The sequence below is a fragment of the Muntiacus reevesi genome, chromosome 19 (genome assembly GCF_963930625.1).
Source record: "Muntiacus reevesi chromosome 19, mMunRee1.1, whole genome shotgun sequence".
NCBI lineage: Eukaryota > Metazoa > Chordata > Mammalia > Artiodactyla > Cervidae > Muntiacus > Muntiacus reevesi.
The window spans coordinates 327,434-346,930 of record NC_089267.1 but is presented as its reverse complement, the minus strand read 5'-3'; the positions used below and the strand labels follow the sequence as shown (position 1 = coordinate 346,930).

The 19,497-nt window shown below is 41.3% G+C and overlaps 2 long non-coding RNA genes across 3 annotated transcripts in view; both read left to right on the top strand.

Moving 5' to 3' along the window:
- The window catches only part of LOC136150858 (uncharacterized), a 36,271-nt gene extending 25,426 nt beyond the window's left edge, over nucleotides 1-10,845 (top strand). Inside the window, exon 3 of the long non-coding RNA XR_010659947.1 lies at nucleotides 10,713-10,845. This is a non-coding gene — a long non-coding RNA (uncharacterized lncRNA). The remainder of the gene's footprint in view (nucleotides 1-10,712) is intronic.
- A 4,041-nt stretch (nucleotides 10,846-14,886) lies between these two features.
- LOC136150803 (uncharacterized) overlaps nucleotides 14,887-19,497 on the top strand; it is a 42,111-nt gene continuing 37,500 nt past the window's right edge. For both annotated transcript variants that reach the window (XR_010659936.1, XR_010659937.1), the window contains exon 1: nucleotides 14,887-15,001. This is a non-coding gene — a long non-coding RNA (uncharacterized lncRNA). The remainder of the gene's footprint in view (nucleotides 15,002-19,497) is intronic.

The following is a 19,497-nucleotide window of genomic DNA, read 5'->3' as shown; positions in this document are numbered from 1 at the left end:
CAGACTTTATTTTTGGGGCTTCAAAATCACTGCAGATAGTGACTGCAGCCATGAAATTAAAAGACGCTTACTCCTTGGAAAGAAAGTTATGACCAAACTAGAAAGCATTTAAAAAGCAGAGACATTACATTGCCAACAAAGGTCTGTCTCGTCAAGGCTATGGTTTTTCCAGTAGTCATGTATGGATGTGAGAGTTGGACTATAAAGAAAGCTGAGAGCAGAAGAATTGCTGCTTTTGAGCTGTGGTGTTAGATAAAGCTCTTGAGAGTCCCTTGGACTGCAAGGTGATCCAATAGGTCCATCCTAAAGGAAATCAGTCCTGAGTCTTCATTGGAAGGACTGATGTTGAAGCTGAAACTCCAGTACTTTGGCCACCTGATGTGAAGAGCTGACTCATTTGAAGACCCCGAAGTTGGGAAAGATGGAGGGCAGGAGGTGAAGGGCACGACAGAGTATGAGCTGGCTGAATGGCATCATCGACTCAATGGACTTGAGTTTGGGTGGACCTTGGGAGTTGGTGATGGACAGGGAGGCCTGGCGTGCTGCGGTTCGTGGGGTCACAGAGTCGGTCAGACATAACCGAGTGATTAAACTGAACTGAACTGTTGGGAAAAACCATACATTTGACTAGACGAACCTTTGTTGGCAAAGTAATGTCTCTGCTTTTTAATATGCTTATTAGGTTGGTCATAGCTTTTCTTCCAAGGAGTAAGCATCTTTTAATTTCATGGCTGCAGTCACCATCTGCAGTGAATTTGGAGCCCCCCAAAATAAAGTCTCTCACTGTATCCATTGTTTCCCCAACTATTTGCCATGAAGTGATGGGACCAGATGCCATGATCTTAGTTTTCTGAATGTTGAGTTTTACACCAACATTTTCACTCTCCTCTTACACTTTCATCAAGAGGCTCTTTAGTTCTTCTTCAATTTCTGCAATAAGTGTGGTGTCGTCTGCATATCTGAGGTTATTGATATTTCTCCCAGCAATCTTGATTCCAGCTTGTGCTTCATCCAGCTCAGTGTTTCTCATGATGTACTCTGCATATAAGTTCAATAAATAGAGTGACTATATACAGCCTCGATGTACTCCTTTCCCAATTTGGAGCCAGTCTTTTGTTCCATGTCCAGGTCTAACTGTTGCTCCCTGAGCTGCATAGAGACATCTCAGGAGGCAGGTCAGGTGGTCTGGTATTCCCATCTCTTTAAGAGTTTTCCACAGTTTGTTGTGATCCAAATAGTCAAAGGCTTTGGTGCAGTCAGTAAAGCAGAAATAGATGTTTTTCTGGAACTCTTGTTTTTTCAATGATTCAGCAGATATTGGCAATTTGATCCCTGGTTCCTGTTCCTTTTATAAATCCAGATGGAACATCTGGAAGTTCAAGGTTCATGTACTGTTAAAGCCTGGCTTGGAGAATTTTGAACATTTCTTTGCTAGCATAGGAGCTGAGTGCAGTTGTGTGGTTGTCAGCATTTTGTGGGATTGGAATGAAAACTAACCTTTTCCAGTCCTGTGGCCACTGCTGAGTTTTCCAAATTTGTTGGCATACTGAGTGCAGCACTTTCACAGCATCATCTTTTAGGATTTGAAATAGCTCAACTGGAATTCCATCACCTCCACTAGCTTTGTTCATAATGACGCTTCCTAAGGCCCACTTCACATCACACCCCAGGATGTCTGGCCCTAGGTGAGTGATCACACCATTCTGATTATCTGGGTCATGGAGCTGTTTTTGTATAGCCCTTCTGGCTATTGTTGACACCTCTTATTAATATCTTCTGTGTCTGCAGGTCCATGGAATTTTTGTCCTTTATTTTGTCCATCTTTGCACAAAACACTCCCTTGGTAGCTCTCATTTTCTTGAAGAGACCTATAGTCTTTCCCATTCAATTGTTTTCCTCTATTTCTTTGCACTGATCACTGAAGAAGGCTTTCTTATCTCTCCTTGCTATTCTTTGGAACTCTGCATTCAAATGGGGATATCTTTCCTTTTCTCCTTTGCCTTTTGCATCTCTTCTTTTCACAGCTATTTGTAAGGCCTCCTCAGACAACCATTTTGCTTTTTGCATTTCTTTTCCTTGGGGAAGTACTTGATCCCTGCCTCCTGTACAATGTCAAGAACCTCCATCCATAGTTCTTCAGGTACTCTTGTCTATCAGATCTAATTCCTTGCATCTATTTCTCACTTCCAATGTATAATTTTAAGGGATTTGATTTAGGTCATACCTGAATGTTCTAGAGGTTTTCCCTACTTTCTTTAATTTAAGTCTGAATTTGGAAATAAGTAGTTCATGATCTGAGCCACAGTAAGCTCCGGGTCTTGTTTTTGCTAACAAGAGCTTCTCCATCTCTGGCTGCAAAGAATGTAATCAATCTGATTTCAGTTTTGACCACCTGGTGATGTCCATGTGTAGACTCTCCTCTTGTCTTGTTGGAAGAGGGTGTTTGTTATGACCAGTGTGTTCGCTTGACAAAACTCCACTAGCCTGCTTCATTTTGTACACCCAAGCCGAACTTGTCTGTTACTCTAGATATCTCTTGACTTCCTACTTTTGCACTCCAGTCCCCTATAATTAAAAGGACATCTTTTTTGGGTATTAGTTCCTGAAAGTCTTGTAGGTTTTCATAGAATTGTTTAACTTCAGCTTCTTCAGCATTACTGGTCAGGGCGTAGACTTGGATTACCATGATACTGAATGGTTTGCCTTGGAAAGGAACAAAATCATTTTGTTGTTTTTGAGATTACATCCAAGTCCTGCATTTTGGACTTTCTTGTTGACTTTGATGGCTACTCCGTTTCTTCTAAGGGATTCTTGCCCACAGTAGTAGGTAGAATTGTCATCTGAGTTAAATTACCCCATTCCAGTCTGTTTTAGTTCACTGATTCCTAAAATGTCAGTGTTCACTCTTGCCATCTCCTGTTTGACCACTTCCAATTTGCCTTGATTCGTGGACCTAACATTCCAGGTTCCTATGCACTATTACCCTTCACAGCATCGGACTTGACTTCCATCATGAGTCACATTCGCAACTGGGTGTTGTTTTTGCTGTGGCTCCATCTCTTCATTCTTCTGGAGTTACTTCTCCACTGATCTCCAGTAGCATACTGGGCGTCTACCAACTTGGGGAGTTCATCTTTCAGTGTCCTATCTTTTTGCCTTTTCATACTGTTCATGGGGTTCTCAAGGCAAGAATACTGAAGTGGTTTGCTATTCTCTTCTCCAGTGGACCACGTTTTGTCAGAATTCTCCACCATGACCTGATTTTAAAGCAGCCAAAATCCTGCCATGGAATCCCCTATGTGACTTTAAATGGATATGAATTGTTTGTGTATATTTAGTTTCTTCAAATAAACTTAAGATTAAGTAACACACACACAAAGTATTTTTTCAATAAACATTTTGAGATTATATTTCTCTTTTGCATACATGTGTGCTCAGTGTAGTCCGACTCTTTGTGACCCCGTGGACTGTATCTCACCAGTCTCCACTGTCTACGGAATTTTCCAGATAAGAATACTCAAGGGAATAGTCATTCCCTTCTCCAGGGGATATTCCTGACCCAAGCATCGAACCTGCATCTCCTGAATCTCCTGCATTGGCAGGCAGATTTTTTACCACTGAGTCATCTGAGAAGCCCATATTTCTCTTTTGACTTAGATATTCATTTTGATATACCAGAAGAGCTAGCATACTGCCTTTCTCAGAGTAGTAATTTAATAAATATACCTGAAAAAATGCTCACTATATAATAATTACAACTTCTTTTTCTTTGTTAACAGATTGTCCTCCCCAATTCTAATATTTGAGACATTCAAAAAAATTAAATGTTTTTTTGTATTAGTTGGAGGCTAATTACTTCACAACATTTCAGTGGGTTTTGTCATACATTGATATGAATCAGCCATAGAGTTACACGTATTCCCCATCAACACTAAGCAGAATCATTAAATTCTCTATTATTAATTTGATGATGACATTTAAAAATAATAAGACTGCATTTTGATTTTAAAACACTTCATTCAATACATGGAATATTAGGATATAACTCAAGTGCAATTTTGGATTCATTCAAAACAAATTGTGACAAATTAAAATTCTTTAAGACCCTCCAAGACCCTTCCTACAGAGCATAAAATCAGTTAACATTTAATTTTAGGCATAGTAGAATGTCAACTAGAAATATTTATGCTTCAAAGTAGTTGGAAAGACAACATGCCAAAATATATCCCACATTTAGATTATTTGAAACACTGAGATGTTAAGAACCTGGAGGTCCACATTGGTGGGACGGTGGTCCATGTGAATTCTTCCAGTCAAGTAGTTTTGAAGAGAATAAATAAGGGAACTACTCATTGAATAATTTTACTGGGATAAAAGAATGTTTGAAGAGTTACATACCCATCCCTTCTCTGTGTTTTTTGTCTACTAATGTTTAAAAACTAATCAAAGCAGGAAAGTTACCATGTTCCTCTTCACTTTCTCTTCCTCGTTTAGAACCATTCAGTCTATTTCTCCTAAAATACAGGAAAGTCATCCTTTCATGTGATGGTCAGTTTCTTGAGGGGGGAAGAATGCTGTCTATGCCTGTCTTAAAGTTTAATGCTTCTCCTCTGATCTTTGATGCTCTGACTTTCTGCCCAAGAAAGAGAGACAGATGGACATGGACACACACACAAGAAACAAAGTAGAAATGACTGAAGGGAGAAAGGAAGAAACTCAAGGGGAAAGCGGTGGCCACTACTGGTACAATACATTTTGAGGGATGTATCAACAAGGGCTGCACTGTAGTTGTGGCAGGAGACAGCAGACTGAGAACACACATAACTCTGTCCATGGGAAAGCATTTGGTCTGGATGGATTGCTTCAAGAATCTGGTGTCACAAAGAAAAATGACAATAACAACAAAGACGTGAGCTATGAAATTTCCATAAGACAAGGGAAAATAAATACGATTCGAGATGAGTTTCTATAGCCAAGATTACAGCCAGTGTGCTGGCACTCATCTAGATGTGGCACGCAGACTACAAGTGGCAGAAATGTATTCTTTTCAGCTCTCAGAGTAACCAGGGGGAACCTGTCATATAGCTGGAACCCATGAGCACTCAAGTTTGCCCTGATTCAAATGTCCCTTTTCTATGTGTTTGAAGAACGATACCAGAAAAAAACAAAAGAAATGATAATAAAATTATTCACTATCCCTGTAGTAAATAAAATGGCATGATTTTCATGAAAAAGAAGGAAAAGACAATTAAGTTTTTAATGTCTATATTTGTTTATGTTACCATCAATTCAAACATGAGGTTTCTGGATCAAGACAGATTGTTATTACTGACAGTAATACTTGTATCAGTTCACTACACAACAGTTTCTACCTTCTTCTGGGGTGATGCTATATGGACAAGCTGGTGTGTTTGGGTGTCACATAACAGGAGAGAAGCCATGAAATTAAGAATCAGGGATTCAATACACATGCTGTCCAGTTAACATCCTTCCTTCCTGAGAAGAGAAATGATTCTCCCTTATGCAAACAAATTCTCCTAGGGTAGAGAAAGGGAAATTCCCTTGTGGGAAGTAAGTAGTGGTCTCTAGATGAACTGTAAGTCAAGTGTCTCCAGGTTTATATATCCTGGTATACACCCAAGGTTCCAGGTTTCCTTCCCTTTTGGAATGTAAATATATAGTTTGGGGAGGTAAAGTTCTCTTTATGGAAAGCACAATCACAGAAAACTAACCAAACTGATTACATGAATCACAGCCTTGTCTAAATCAATGAAACTATTAGCCATGCAGTGTAGGGCACCCAAGATGGACGGGTCATGGTGAAGAGTTCTGACAAAACGTGGTCCACTGAAGGAACGGAAAGCCACTGAAGATTGTTGCGTTGAGAACCGCATGAACAACATGAAAAGCCAAAACTATGACACTGAAAGATGAACTCCCCATTTTGCTCGGCGCCCAATATGCTACTGGAGAAGAGCGGAGTAATAGCCCCAGAAGGAATAAAGAGGATGAGCCAAAGTGGAAACAGCCAGGTGTGGATGTGTCTGGTGGTGAAAGTAAATTCTGATGCTGTAAAGAACAATATTGCAACAGAAACCTGGAATGTTAGGTCCACACATCCAGGTAAATTGGAAGTGGTCAAACAGGAGATGGCAAGAGAGAACAGTGAAATTTTAGGATTCAGTAAACGAAAATGGCCTGGAATGGGTGAAATTAACTCAGATGACCATTGTATCTAGTACTGTGGGCAAGACTCCCTTAGTAGAAACGGAGTAGCCCTCACAGTCAACAAAAGAGTCCAATATGCAGGTCTTGGAGGTGATCTAAAAAATGACAGAATGACCCCTCTTTGTTTCCAATGCAAACCATTCAATATCACAGTAATCCAAGTCTGTGCCCCAACCACTAATGCCAAAGAAGCTGAAGTTGAACAGTTCTATGAAGACCTACAAGACTTTCTAGAACTAACACCAAAAAAAAAAAAAAAAAAAGATATCCTTTTCATCACAGGGAACTGAAATACAAAAGTAGGAAGTCAAGAGATACCTGGAGTAACAGGCAAGTTTGGCTTAGAGTACAAAATGAACCAGGCTAACAAAGTTTTGTCAAGAGAATGTACTGGTCATAACAAACACCCTCTTCCAACCACACAAGAGATGAATCTATATGTGGAGGTCACCAGATGGTCAATACCGAAATCCAATTGATTATATTCTTTCCATCCAAAGATGGAGAAGCTCTATACAGTCAGCAAAAATAAGACCAGGAGCTGACTGTGGCTCAGACCATGAACTCCTTATTGCCAAATTCAGACTGAAATTGAAGAAAGTAGGAAAACCACTAGAGCATTCAGGTATGACCTCAGTCAAATCCCTTACGATTATACAGTAGAAGCGACAAATAAATTTAAGGGATTAGATCTGAGAGAGAGAGAGTGCCTGAAGAACTATGAACAGAAGTTTGTAAGACTATATAGGAGATGGAACCATACCCAAGAAAAGAAATGCAAAAAGACAAAATGGTTGTCTGGGGTGGCCTTACAAATAGCTGAGAAAAGAAGAGAAGTGAAAGGCAAAGGAGAAAAGGAAAGATATCCCCAGGTGAATGCAGATTTCCACAGAGTAGCAAGGAGAAATAAGAAAGCCTTCCTCAGTGTTCAGTGCAAAGAAATAGAGGAAAACCATTGAATGGGAAAGACTATGGATCTCTTCATGAAAATTAGAGATACCAAGGGAATATTTCATGCAAAGAGGAGAACAAAAAAGGATAGAAATGGTATGGATGTAACAGAAGCAGAAGATATTAAGAGTAGATGGCAAGAATATACAGAAGAACTACACAAAAGAGATCTTAATGACCCAGATAATCACAATTGTGTGATCACTCACCTAGAGCCAGACATCCTGGAGTGTGAAGTCAAGTGGGCCTGAGGAAGAATCACTACAAACCAGGCTACTGGAGGTGATGGAATTCCAGCTGATCTATTTCAAATCCTAAAAGATGAGGCTGTTCAAGTGCTCAACTCAATATGCCAGCAAATTTGGAAAACTCAGCAGTGGCCACAGGACTGGAAAATGTCAATTTTCATTCCATCCCAAAGAAAAGCAATCCCCAAGGTGTTCAAACTACCACACAATTGCACTTATTTCACATGCCAGCAAGATAATGTTCAAAATTCTCCAAGCTAGGCTTCAACAATACATGAATCCAAAACTTCCAGATATTTTAGCTGTATTTAGAAAAGGCAGAGGAAACAGACATCAAAATGCCAACATCCACTTAATCTTAGACAAAGCAAGAGAATTCCAGATAACCATCTACTTCTGCTTCAGTGACTATGCAAATCCTTTCAGTTGTGGATCACAACAAACTGGAAAATGTTTTAAGAGATATGAATACCAAACCACCTTACCTGCCTCCTGAGAAATCTGTATGCAGGTCAAGAAGCAAGATACAACCAGACATGGAACAATGGACTGGTTCCAAATTTAGAAAGGAGTACATCAAGACTGTATAATGTCACCCTGCTTATTTAACTTATATGCACAGTACATCATGTGAAATGTCAGGCGGCTGGATGAAGTACAAGCTGGAATCAAGATTGCCAGGAGAAATATCAATAACCTCAGATATGCTGATGACACTACCATTATGGCAGAAAGCAAAGAGGAGCTAAAGAGCCTCTTGACGAAGGTGAAAGAGGAAAGTGAAAAAACTGGCTTAAAACTCAACATTTAAAATAAATGGATTAAAAAAAAAAAAACCTCAACATTCAAAAAAATGAAGATCATAGCATCCAGTCCTATCACTTCATGGCAAGTAGATGGGGAAACAATGGAAACAGTGACAGACTTTCTTTTCTTGGGCCCCCAAATCACTGCAGATGGTACTGCAGCCATGAAATTAAAAGACGCTTGCTCCTTGGAAGAAAAGCCATGACCAACCTAGATGGTCTATTAAAATGCAGAAACATTACTTTGCGGACGAAAGTCTGTCTCGTCAAAGCTGTGATTTTTCCAGTAGTCATGTTTGGATGTGAGAGTTGGACAATAAAGAAGGCTGAGTGTCAAAGATGTGATGCTTTTGAACTTTGGTGTTCGAGAAGACTCTTGAGAGTCATTTGGACAGCAAGGATATCCAACCAATCAGTCCTAAAGGAAATCAGTCCTGAATATTCATTGGAAGATCTGATACTGAAGCTGAAGCTACAGTACTTTGACCACCTGATGTGAAGAGCTGACTCACTGGAAAAGACCCTGATGCTGGGAAAGCTGAAGGCAGGAGGAGCAGGTGACAACAGAGGATGAGACGGTTGGATGACATCACTGACTCAATGGACATGAGTTTGAGCAAGTTCTGGGAGATGGTGAAGGACAGGGAAGGCTGGCTTGTTACTGTCTGAGAGGTCACAAAGCATCGGACACAACTCATTGATGAACAACAAAAGCTTTCTAGATTTCTCACTAGAATGCCTGAAAGAACTATGGACAGGTTTATAAGACTATATAGGAGGTGGTAATCAAAACTATGTATTTTCACACATCTTTAACTTCCATGGCTTGTTTATTAACTTTTGTTCCATTTATTCCTTGCGTAGAGGGCCCTAACCTTGCAGAAAGATGAAAATATTTACTTGTTGGCAAAGAAAGAGAAAGAAAAAGCTGAGGTAAAAAGATGGCAGAATACAATAAAAAGGGTGGGGGAGGGTTACAACAAGTAATCAAATTCTAGGAACTAACAAAAATGTTAGTCTGAGCTAGACAACCTACAGAACTCATTCAAAACTGCGTGAATCAAGGTAGACCTGTGGGATTAAAAATGAGAAGGCAGCTAAAATAATACAAAAGATGAAAGTAATGAGCTGAGGCACTGTGAAGACAGTCCTGAGGAACATGAACTTGTACGAGAGGAAGACCATTGCAAGGATCCCAAGAGAGAATATCCATAGGACTAGAATCTAATCAAAGGAATCTGTAGTGTTACAAAAAGGAGAAAACTTTAAGATGAGCAGGAATGTCAAATATTATTTTAAGCAATTTAACAGAGGAAAAATATTGTTACGAAGTATAATAAATAAGAAGATATTGGCTAAAGATGTTCGTAGGAACACAAAATGTGTTCAGACTCTGTGAGCAATGATTGGATGGCACTGAAGGGGTGATACAAATTTAATTTTTGAAAGTATATAAGCTATTAAGAGACAGGAAAGAGTAAATAAATAACTGGAAAAAGAAACTGTGTTATGTTGACATGTTTGAAACTTCATAAATGTTGTTAACTATATAATTCATAGAGTAAGGGTCCTGAGAAGGGCTGGAGATGGCATAGACAGAAGCTATCAATGGACAGGCAGAAGAGTCCTTCTTTAATAATATAAAAAGAGGAAATGTCAGGCAGATATGTTCTTAGGTTCCAGGACAGAAATTTGAGAGACTTATCTTCTGATGCTTTGCTTTTCTCCGTGAATTAGAAGGTGGGTGATGAGGGACGAAATGGAATCATAATAAGAGTGGGTAACTATTTCAACAGATGCTATAGAGAATTGAAGAGTGAAGAGTAAAGAAACAAGGACACTTGGCTAGGCAGCGATAAATGTTGAAACCATTGTGTGATTGTTTTTTTAAGCATCACTCAGAAACCCAGCAATGGGAATAAAGAAGATAAAATGTTGAGTGTTCAGGATTGGTGTGTCTCAGGGTGTCTGTGACAGATGGACAATGGGTAAACAGACATAAGGATATCGACAAGAAAAAAGGTTGACATTACACATTTTCATTAGGCAATTTTGTTCCCCAAAGGACATCTGATAATCTTGGAGACATTATTGATTGTCATAAGAATAGGCTATGGGTGAAATAGCAGTTATTTTAAATTATAGCTCTGATATAAACTTTAGTACAAAGAACTAGTGGTCACTGTTGGCAGAATTGCCAGAAGCCCAACTTTAGGCTTGCCCTGACATTCAAAAGGAATTCCTTAGCTAAAGTAGATCTAGGACCTTCCAAAATTGGTCTAGAAGTTCAGTAAGGAAGAAATAAACATGAACACACTTATCAATATGATTTTCCCACCCTCTGCGGGGCTCCCTTCTGGCTTCACTCTTTGTAGAAAGACTTGTACTTTTACAGAACTGTGGAGCTTTTGATGAATTTCTTCACCACCAAGGATCATGACTTTTTTTGTTGGTTTTTTTTTTTTTTTTTTTTTTTCAGATTAAAAGCTCATCGATCATTTCTGTTGGATGAACCTCTCTGGTATACCATCTGAAGGGTATTAGGGAAAAAAATGTCATATTCCTCTAAAGACTGAAAAAGAAACATAATATTACTGATTCAACATGATAGCTGTTTCGAAGGCAGAATTAAAGGAACATAATTTCAGCAGCTTCCTCTTTTCCTCTAATCCCAGAGTTCATTGTTATTTTATACACTGAGGCACTTTGGAACCTCTCAGATCCTTTTAATCTGGCACTTCCTAGTTGGCAATTACTACTTCATCCTCGGTCTTTATGCTCTCAAGAATTTGAGCTCATAAAACAACATTGTTCTTATAATTGTGGAAAAACCACAGGAAAAGAAAAATTCCCTGTCTTGATCAAGCCCCACTTGTGAACATTTTTATATTTATTATACTTATTATACTTTAACATGTTTTAAATTTAAGGTGGAATTGCACTCTCTTTTTGAAAAAGGGGGAGAAATCAAGAAATCATTCTCACTGAACTACACTGGGAACATACATTAAGGGGTGTAAAAAAATTAAAGCGACTCCCCATGTTGCAAAATGAAGTTTAAAAGGCGTCTGAACTAAAGCTAACATCGCATGCGGCCAATCCAATGCCCAGGCAGAATGGAGGGATGCTAACCATGCCTGCCTGCAGTGTCACAGGAGCCAATTCATGGGAGAAGAATGAAGGGACTTAATTAAAGGTGGATGATGTCACTTGAAACAACTTTTGGAGTGAGGTTAGGTCAGGGTTAAGTTAAATTCTATGAGGAGTCCCTCTATGCCATGTCAGTGGACAGTTCAAACAAAGTTGATAGAAGGGAGGTAAAAGCCAAGAAGTTAAAAGTCGCACAGTAAAATAAGTGTCAATGTGTAAAAAAAATGATGACAGTTTAAAGCATTTTGAATGCTGAAAATGTTTAAGCAGGAGCATCAGAAACAGGCTTACAAAAGCTGTTAGACCCCGGTAAGGGTGGAGCTTTTATAAGATATATCCAATGAATCCTGGCTCTTTGAAAAGGGCTCCATTTCAAATGAGTCACTTACATACTTTCCCCTGCACATCAAGAGCACCATCTTAAAAGGACCAAGGAACACTAGAAAAATCTCGTGGATAGTACACATTTTAATAGCATGTTAAGATTATGTAGGCAGGGTACACGGTTGAGAAATGTGAATTTGATCTACATAAGTAAATGATCTTTGTAAAATAATTTTAAGGAAGAAAAATTTACTCTTGGTACTATGAATTTTGCCTAAAATGTTTGACAAACAAGATATATCAATGTAATAGTCAAGAAATATGTATTGATTTCCCCATTGATAGACATTAATATAATGTCTGGAAATGTTTTAGAAAATGTAAAGATGAAATGGACATGACCATATCTTTAACAAGTAAGAGAAACAGGTATTAAACAAATGGTAACACTTAATTTAGGTAGGCATAGATATAAGAAGTCTATAACAGGTATAATCAATGTCATGAGGAATGATAGGTATAATCAATGTCATGAGGAAAAATGATAGATATGATCAACATCATGAGGAAAAATTATGGCCTCCTTCACCTAGGAATAGTAACAATTATATGATAGGTATAATCAATGTTGTGAGGGAAAAAAAACAACAACCAGTATCCTTCACCTAATTTAGAATTATAAACATGGATTATAAGCTTACCCCAGTAAGACTGGTGCATCTAACCACATGAACCAGGTCTAATCACATGGTTCCTCTAACCACGTGGACCACACTCTTGTCTAACTTAATGAAACTATAGACTGTGCCAAGTAGGATCACCCAAGATGGACGAGTCATGGTGAAGAGGTCTGACAGAATGTGGTCCACTGGAGAAGAGAATGGCAAACCACATCAGTATTCTTGTCTTGAGAACCCCATGAACAGAATGAAAAGGCAAAAAATATGGCGCTGAAAGACGAACTCCCCATTCGGTAGGTGTCCGATATGCTACTGGAGATCAGTGGAGAAATAACTCCAGAAAGAATGAAGAGACAGAGCCAAAGCAAAAACAATAGCCAGTTGTGGATGTGACTGGTGATGAAAGAAAGGTCTGGTGCTGTAAGAGCAATATTGCATAGGAACCTGGAATGTTAGGTCCACGAATCAAGAAAAATTGGAAGTGGCCAAGCAGGAGATGGCAAGAGTGAACGTCGACATTTGAGGAATCAGCAAATTAAAATGGACTGGAATGGGTGAATGTCACTCAGATGATCATTATAACTGCTACTGTGAGCAAGGATCCCTTAGAAGAAATGTAGTAGCCATCATAGTCAACAAAAGAGTCTGAAATGCAGTACTTGGATGCAATCTCATAAAACAACAGAATGGCCTCTGTTTGTTTCCAAGGCAAACCATTCACTATCACGGTAATCCAAGTCTATGCCCCAAACCGTAATGCTGAAGAAACTGAACTTGAAGAGTTTCTTCAGCAGAAGAACAGAAGAAACTTGAACGCTTCTATGAAGACCTACAAGACCTTCCAGGACTAACACCCAGAAGGATGTCCTTTTCATTATAGGGGACTGGAATGCAAAAGCAGCAAGTCAAGAAACACCTGGAATAACAGACAAACTTGGCCTTGGAGTACAGAATGAAGCAGGGCAAAGGCTAATAGAGTTCTGCCAAGAGAATGCACTGGTCATAGAAAACACCCTCTTCCAAAAACATAAGAGAAGACTTTACAAATGGACATCACCAGGTGGTCAACATTGAAATCAGACTGATTATATTCTTTGCAGCCAAAGATAGAGAAGCTCTATACAGTCAGCAAGAACAAGACCGGGAGCTGACTGTGGCTCAGATGATGAACTCCTTATTGCCAAATTCAGGCTGAAATTGAATAAAGTACAGAAAACGACTAGACCATTCAAGTATGACCTAAATCAAATCCCTAATGATTATACAGTGGAAGTGAGAAATAGATTTAACGGACTAGATCTGATAGACGAGGGCCTGTGTTTCTCCACTTCCCCCTCCAGCCTGTGACCCTGGTGCTTCTTTTCATCACAGCCCCCACTGAATGCTCAGGGCACAGCTGGTAAGTGAATAGATCAGAGGCTCCATTCCTCCACTGAGAAGCTCGGATGCTAGTAGGAGGAGGTATAGGCCAGGTCAGGGGCAGGGGAATGTGTAGGAGTGCAAGGGCCACTCTCCTCGCCCCCGCACTGGACACATGACCCCTTTGATGGGAACCTCTCATACTGCACACCCAGCAGGGAAAGCACAGCACAGACCCTACCTCTGAGAGACTTCAGGACACCAGCATTCCGTGGGCCCCAGGAGGGAATGTGAGAGGATCCACAGGAAGCAGGGGCTTTGAGAGGGACCTTGAAGAGGACCCTCAGCCTCCTCTTGTCCACTTCAGCCGGGGGGTGTCTCATTCGCTTCTCAGGACTCCTCACCACAGCCAGTGCAGATGTCCTGACCTTGATTCCATACGAGGTCCAACAAGGTGGTCTTTGCCTCAGTCCAGGAGAAATGACGCATGTTTCTGTCACCGTTGCCACCCCAAGGTCCACCCCTCCCCTGACCCCACTGCCTATGCTCCCTTCCTCTGACGTATGTCAGTGTGTACTTGTGTGCACACGCAGAGAATCTGCTCCACATTGCCAAAATATCCTGGGGTCTCAGGACCTCTAGTTCCCACAGCAAACTACGTGGCAGGGAGACAGCGCTAGCCTAGGAGATCCTAACTCTCCCTTCATCTCAAGACTCTGCCCCTGCCGAGGCTGATTAGTAGTAACACACACACACACACACACACACACACACACACACACACACTAAATAAAACTTCACAGGCTAAAACGTATTGACTGAAAATTTATAGAAGCAATAGATAAGTTTGGTACCTATTATCTGACTCAGTTGACCAAGTAGAAATTATTATTCTTAAATCTTACAAAGACAGAATCTATAGTCATGAAATGATGATTAGGATAAGAAAACTTGACATTTATTTTTTTAAACAACTGATATCAAGTCCAACACTCTAAGGAAATGTAAAGTCAGGATTTTCCAGCCAGGAGTCCTGGGGCTGACAAACGCCCCTCCCCGCCCCCACTGGGCCTGGAGCGAGTGCGCAGGCGCGAGAGGCTGCAGGTGCGAGTGCGCAGGCGCGAGCGGCCACAGGCGAGTGGGCGGAGGCACAGGGACGCCAGAGCTCCCGGACCGCTCCTGAGGGGAGGGAAGGTGGAGACTGGGTCGGTCCCCACTGCGAAAGGCCCCGGACCGGGGAGCAGCGCAGACACGAGTAAGTGCAGCTCTATCCGCAGCCCCTCACCGCGCGCCCCCGCCTGCCCAACGGCCAGCGGCCCCCGACTCCTCCAGCCTCGGGGAGCGCGAGCCTCGCTGGGTCCTCGGGTCCGGGGTCGCCGCCACCGGCCGCAGGGTGAGGACCCCGGGCCGGGGCCCAAGACGGTCGTGGAACTGTGGGCGCCCCGCGCGCTCGCAGCCCTCCCTAACTCGGCGCCCCTCGACTGCGGGGGGCGGCCTCTGGGTCTGTGGGCGCCGCCTGGACCCGGTCGCCGCGGGCTCGCGGGTTCGGGAAGGGGAGGTGCCTCCGAGGAGCCCGAAGTCGGGGCCGCGGGGTGCGCGTCGGGCGCGTTGGGTCCGCGGGTGTGAAGAGGTCTCTGCTCCCGGATGCGCGCCGGTGATGGGGGCGCCCAGCTCGGGATCCTGTTCGCTGGCCGCCAACAGCGGGTGTTCAGGTGGGACTCCGTGCTCTTTGCTAAAGCCTTCTGGAGGATAGGCTACAAAAGGTTATTAACGTTCACTTTCAGCGTTTTCAGGCTTTATTGACGGTCACTGACTCTAAGAGCGCGTCTTGGAGGGCAGTTTGTGACATACTAACATCTAAGCAAAGTTTGAAATAAAACTATTCCCGCCTTTGTATGTTTTGGGGTATGGTGAAGAGTTTTTCTTGATTCCGTTAGGCTTTTCAAGCCTAACGACTTTTGGCGACTTTTGGCGGAGCTGCACTGCTCTTAAATGGTGACAGTATTGTCGCTAAGTCATGTCCCAACTCTTGGGACACCGTGGACTGACTGTAGCCCTTCAGGCTCCTCTGTCCGTGGAATTCTCCAGGCAGGAATACTTGAGTGCGTTGCCATTTGCTTCTCCAGGAGATCTTCCCAACCCAGGAATCGAAGCCGAGTCTCTGGCATTGTAGGCAGATTCTTTAGCAACTGAGCTACTAGGGAAGCTCCTAAGTTAAATGAGCATTTAAAAAATACTTCTTTGAGCAGTTACCATAGACGCTCAAATATTTGAGAATTTTAGTTATAGTAATGGGCGTGGTTTCTTTGGTTTTTTGTTTGGTTTTGGGTCTTTGGTTATTTTTTGTTGTTGGTTGGCTGGTTTGGGGATTTTTGGATTTCTTTGGGTCGGGGTAGAGTTTGCATCAGGAGGAGATGGTATCCAAATCAGGAGAAATGTTTATTTCATGGTGTTCTGGTATGCAGTGTTGCAGTTTAAAGTATCTAATCCTGGTTAAATCTCAGATTGGCTCCAGCAAATGGATATTTTTATTGAGAATAGTTTGGGTTTTGTTCTGTGGGTTTTTTATGTGCTTTTCTTTTTTAGTACAATCTGCTTATTTAGCATGCTTCAAATCATAATAGATTGTAGTTAACACTGGTGGTTGATGCAAGGAACAATGCTTTGTAACACAGAGATGGGTTGTCTTTTTCTACAGAAATTTGTTCTTGAGTCAGTAAATTTCCACGTAAAACTCTCAGGAGTGACTTTTGCTATAGCACTTTGGTCTCTGTAATGAGGAATAAAGCATATCATTTCACTGTTGAAGATAATGGCATATACTATAAAGATAGGCATCGGGTACATAAAAGGAATTCGAGCCTTGAGTTTGGTGAATTAGTGTCCTCAATGAAACGGCTTGTCTCTTCGAAGAGAAGGAGAGCGATAACCACATGGTGATGACCAGGGTTCTTTCCCTACCTTGAACACCAAGAGGAATGGGAGGAGACAGAGTGATTTTCAGAAGAACTGACGTTCATTTATCAACCACGTACCCTCGTTCCTTGCTGTTTCTTAATTCCCAGAGAAATTAAAAAACGTGGTTCCTAACCAGGATATTTGAATGGGAAAGGTCCTTTCAGTTCCCAGGCAGGTAACTGAATCCGTTGTATAAGCGTTCATCTGCCTGTACCTTGGAAGTAACACTGAGAAAATCGTCTTCTCTAATGGATGAAGTGGGCAGAATAGGAGGGTGGTGGAGCTTTTTGGGGCAAGTTTTCCAAAAGTTGGAGCAAAAGTAAATCAGTCTCTTCAAAGGAACAGACTCATTAGATACCAGCATTTGGGCCTTAAGGTCTTTTGCAACATCATGTAGCTTGTTAGTAAAAATACTCCAGACCAGAGAAAAATCCACGTGGTCAAATGCTTATTGGATGAAAAGTAATGAAAGAAAAAGAACATGCTGAAGATTTTTAATATCTGGTATTTGACCCAGATCAGTTGACTGAGTACAAATAAAGGTCAGTCAAGAAATCTTCCAGAGAGAGAATTTAGTCATTCAGCTGTGATGTGGACAAGAAACCTGCTATTTATTTGTTAAAAATTAATCCCAACTAAAATACTTTGTTAATTAGCAATAAATATGGATAAACTGCAAGTAGTTTACTATGCTGTGTTTTCAAAGCAGGATCAAGGAATTAAAAGTTACTGAAGTTTTCTCTGGAAAGTACTTTCTCAACATTATTTTTCAAATATTGTAATTCTGATTGCAGTGTGTATGAATCTCAGAGTAAAATCTGTTGAGGAATTGATATTCTCTGAGGTCAAATGACTGATTCAGAAGAGCAGGGTTAAATTGGAGGGTAAAAGTGTCAATAACACAAATTGATGTCTGTCATTTTAAATGTACTAGATTGAGGGCCATTTAAGTGGATCGTATAATTAGCATAATTGTGCGTATAATGGTTTATGCTAAATTACCACACAACTCCCCAAATTTCAGCAGCACAGCACTATGGTTCCCACATCACAGCCCTGGGTGGGTATTCACTTTGGGGAGACTGCACTCCTTCAGATGGTCATTCAGGAACCCAGACTCCTCCCATCCTATACCGTCTCCCTTCCCTTAGACCTCATCCCCATCTGCATCCATCAGCAGAAGGGGTCAAGAATATGGAGAAATGCATATGGAAGTTTCTGATGAGCCAGCTCTGGAAGGATCCAGGTCAGTTTCTCTGCTGCTGTTTTGGCCACAGTCCATTTCTGTGGCCACAAGAGAGACTGGGGATTCTTCCAACTGTTCTCCCCAGGAAGGGAGAACAATTAAAGTTGTCAGCAACTTTATGAATGTCAGTCATTCATTTCGATTTAATTCGTTTTCAAATCTTTATTGGCTGTTTGCCATACACCAAGCGCTGTGCAGAGTGTGACCTGAGAATTGGTTGAGCAGCATCTTGATCTTGGAGGAGTTGTGAATCCTCAGGAGAGAAGACAGAGTATGAAGTGCCTGCCATCCTAGGAGAAAGGGATTAAGAGAACCTGCTTTGAAAGTTCAGGGAATGATTCTAGATTTGAAAGCTGCCTGGAAATGATTGATTTGGATTCCACTTTCAGAGATGAACAAGATATGATTGTGAAAGAAGCTGGCATCAGGAGCCGTAGAAACAGGTCCTGCGATACAGGGTATCATAAAGAATATCATGTCGTCATTGTTCAGTTGCTAAGTTGTGTCGGTCTCTTTGCGACTCCATGGAACTAAGAAGAGATATATCATTTTACAGCTAAAGCAGCTGAAGCCTAGAGTAGGAAGGTGACCATCCAGGTCAGGTAAAGGGGTTGAAGATCAGGTTTCAAGCTGAGAAAGAGTCCACGGGGACTCAGTCTGAGCAGTTCAAACACTGAAAGGAGACCACTAATGTTCTGGGAAGGCTGGCATCTGGCCTCAGTGTGGGATTTGAGACAGAGAGTGGGCCCAGGGGGAACTGAGCCTCCGCAGTGGGCAGAGGAGGCCACCCCATCTCCGAAAAGTGCCACTGACCTCAGAGTGGGTGGAATGAGCAGTGAATTCTAGTCCACCTGAGAAAGCAGTCCAATCTGAATAACTCTGAGTTTAGGTTTATCTTACATACTTCTTAAGAAAGAACTTGGACAAGGCCAAGTCAAGTGCAGCCTCTTGAATTCCACACCCAGTATTCATTGGTGGAAGTGCTTAAACCCTCCAAGTGATTCCAGTATTTTAATTTTACTCAGTATTTAATTCCAAAGTTCTCTGTGCGATACAGTGGGTTCTTATTGTTTATTTTATATATAATATGCCTTGCGTGATTCACGCTGGTCAGACTACATGATTATGTTCACTTCTGATATAATCTTTTTAGGTACAGCCTTAAAGTCTTTGATAAGATATTTTAAAATAATTTTAGCATGTGTGTGTTCTATGATTACTTAATGAGCAAATAACTGGAATCAAAAAGAGTGTGAATGTATTTAATGTGAGGACAGGTGAAGTGAAGCAGTCTGGAAGAGGGAACCAATAAAAAGGGATCTTGGTAAATAAATAAAGACATCGTTTAGAAATGGAGAGGTATTTGGAAGGAAATTAGTGCCTGACACCATACTCTGCTCTTTGCATGTTTAGGAGCTAGTTTCTGATGTTATTTTCACCACAGATCTCCCTGTGGTGAATTGTATTTGACCTCCACACTGTTTATCTCCTGGACACATTGTGAAATTTTGAGAAGAAGCAGGTATTAGAATTTGTCTTGAGAGCAG